Raw genomic sequence first — 3,488 nt, 5'->3', positions numbered from 1 at the left:
GTCTTCCATCTTGTTTGGAGAGAGGAAAAAAAACTTTTTTTTTTCTTGTTAAAGTTCTTTAACCTGCAGACCTTTTAGTGTTCTGCCTGCATTCTCCACCATATGTGACAAACAGCTTACTCCGGGGCTCCGCCGTTTGTCCGGGACTGTTAGAACACGGTCTTTTAGGGTAGGTTAAATGATGAGGCGTCACGTACTGTTCCTTTAAACAGGCTATGCCTGGTTTATTCAGTCCCAGGCACTGAGACTGCCACAGTGCATATAACAGAAACACATCAAAACAAAAGCTGCTCACCTGAGCGATAACTTAACTTAGATTTCCCTAACTCAGGGTGGAAGTGGCTTTTCCACTTCCAACAACAAAACAAGGTACTTTTGCAGTCTTAGACAAATGAACAGAATGATTGAACCTGTTTGGGGAAGAGGCTTCTCCCCACTGTAGTTCAGCAGCCTTCCAGCCTCCAAGCTCTTGGGGAGAGGGAAGAGCAAACAGGAAATCAGTCTTACATACCTGATTTCTAATTAGCATGACAGGTGACAGAAATCAGGCAGCAGACAAACTCTGGTCTGGATCTCTCATCCCTTAGTTCCAGTGCTTGCCAAACTGTGGGATGGAGTGCATGTATTATAAGGCTGCACTCCCAGGCCTAACAGGATAAAAACTGTTAAGTATCCTGGGAGCCCTATATATGGAATTTATTACCATCCCCTGGTTTCTGTCACAATATATATATATATATATATATATATATATATATATAAAAGAAAAAGAAGAGAGCGCCCGCCCCATAGCATAATACTGTTGATTTAATAATAAAAAAGGAGGGGAAGGGAGGGGGGGGGGAAGAATAACACTCACAAGAGTATAAATAAATTAAAACATTGTGTGAATAATTCACCACCATCCGGTTCTGTACTGTAAACGTCCACAGTTCTTGGCTCCCTCAGGGCTGTATGGAGATGATATTATCCACAGGAGGACCGTAGTGTAATTCGCCGAGAGAATTCAGTCCATGTGTGTCAGAAAGACACCTCCTTCACTTCAATGGCTGCCGGATCAATCGTGCGCTCCAAAACTGCCTCGTGCGCATGCACAGCGTCGTGATGACGTAATTGCGCAAATTGGATTCCCTGACGCGTTTCGTCACCAGAGGGTGACTTTTTCAAAAAGCTTTGGAGCACACGATTGATCCGGCAATATCTGGTACTATTCAGTGTTGCTATCAATCCCTCCCTGGATTTAACCTTTTGACACACACATATATATATGCAGAAAACAAGAAGAAAAAACAGGTGCACTCCTAGTGTGATAAAGTATAAAACAGTATTTATGGGATTGTAAAATATAAAAAGCGCACTCACAAACAGAGTAAAAATAATAGCATTTATGAGATATACTCAATCGCGTTGAAGCTGTGAAGGGAATGTATCAGCCTGTCCGTTGGTGCCACCTCTCGTGTATCCGTTGGTTCAGCAAGGTGCACTGGTGCCACCGCAGCCAGATGATGTAATAATCAGCAACACGGTCAGAGACTCCCTCCAGAAACACCTCCCACAGCTCTCACTGCTCACCAGCAGGCAACTGCAAAACCGGAAGCGACAGCAGTCCCAAGCAAAATAGCAACAGCTCCAAGGTACACTCTCTGTTCGTGCAGTAATGTCAGCCACAAACTCGCCTCTTTGGGAAACGCCCTATGCGTTTCGTCACTAAGGACTTCGTCAGGGGTTGAATTCAATGGTCAAAAGGGGTGTCCTTTATATCACCTTTACTGTTGTGATTGGCCAGTACGGATGTTGGGCGGGTACTTTCAATTTCACAAATTTAACCCTGTTTCATTGCTGGACAACATTATACATGACAATCATAAAGCACTAGAGCCTATTTGTAAGCAGTTTAAACATATTCCTACTAACAAATGAAAACGTATAGCTAGATGAATGAACAACGTACAAATAATAAATCTTAAAAGGACAGAGATGAAATATTGGATACATCCAAAAATAAACTATATATAGAAGTAAAAGAATAACACATTAAATAAGCACAGGAAAATCTCATTGGAGCAACACACAAGCATAATAAAAATCATAAGAGGAATGCATGACCTGTGAATAAAAAAAAAAGGGGGGGGAGGGGGAAGTAAAATGAAAAAACGGGGGGGAAGGGAGGTGGGAAATGGAACAGGGAATGGAAAAAGGGGAAGGGGGTGAAGGAAAAAAGGGAGGGGAAAGAGAAATATGAAGAGGAAGAAATAACAATAAAATACATCATATAGGGGATAAAATAAATTTTTTAGCCTACAGCACCTGGTATTCCCAGGCGGTCTCCCATCCAAGTACTAACTAACTAACTCAGACAAGATCGGGCACATTCAGGGTGGTGTGGCCATAGGCAAATTTCATACCAAATAATATATCATTAATAACCATTAGAATTGGAACAGGGAATGGAAAAAGGGGAAGGGGGTGAATGAAAAAGGGGAGGGGAAAGGGGAAAGAGAAATATGGAAAGGAAGGAATAACAATAAAATACATAATATAGGGGATAAAACAAATTTTTTAGTCTACAGCACCTGGTATTCCCAGGCAGTCTCCCATCCAAGTACTAACCAGGCCCTACCCTGCTTAGCTTCTGAGATCAGACAAGATCGGGCACATTCACGGTGGTGTGGCCGTAGGCAAATTATATACCAAATAATATATCATTAATAACCATTAGAATAATCATAGACTGGAGAAAGCAGAATCAGAGACAGAAGAAACCTCAGGACTGATGGGGGCCACAAATCCCCAAAAACGTACAAAAAACCTTTGTGTCAAAGTATGTGTAATCATAGGCATAGACCTAATGTGTCTATACTATTAATTAATAATAATGATATTAATAATAAATGCACTTTCCACCTGTTATGTCTATATGGGCCAAAGGAGCACCTATAGTAAAACCAACCAAACTGAGATGAGACAACTATCAATGAGGGGACAGGAAAACCCATCCAAACCAGACCTCAGAGACGTACCTCAAAACATGTTGGTACCATAACACTAAACAACAGTGCTAACATCAATATGATCATTCAATCCACACGGATGAAAAACAAATGGAGAAAAAAACGAAGCACCGAATCCAGCTGTGAGTACAGCAATAACACCAATAGGGATACGTACCAAAAAATAAGCTGTTTAATTGGATCAGAACAAAGTAACAAACACACCTACGCGTTTCGGACCTCTACAGTCCTTTATCAAGGTGAATACAACAATAACCCATGGAGTGCAATTTATACTCACCACATAAGCGTGTAGGCCAGTAGCGGAGCACTTCCGCGTACGTCACGTGTGTCGGGTGGGTGACCCTTAACCTGTGACGCACAGTCGTGTAGTCACGCTGCATAGTCAGTAACCTGGGGTCGCGTCATGCGCAAAAGGGGTGGGAGAAACACTGCTCGCGCGTATACAAAACGCACCCGTAGCTAGTGCCTCCCACT

At 42.2% G+C, this 3,488-nt stretch overlaps 1 pseudogene; it reads right to left on the bottom strand.

Moving 5' to 3' along the window:
* Nucleotides 1-2,561: 2,561 nt before the first annotated feature.
* On the bottom strand, nt 2,562-2,680 carry LOC142488895 (5S ribosomal RNA; annotated as a pseudogene).
* Nucleotides 2,681-3,488: the final 808 nt, after the last annotated feature.

The sequence above is a fragment of the Ascaphus truei genome, chromosome 2 (assembly GCF_040206685.1).
Source record: "Ascaphus truei isolate aAscTru1 chromosome 2, aAscTru1.hap1, whole genome shotgun sequence".
Lineage (NCBI taxonomy): Eukaryota > Metazoa > Chordata > Amphibia > Anura > Ascaphidae > Ascaphus > Ascaphus truei.
This window is presented reverse-complemented; position numbering and strand designations above follow the sequence as displayed.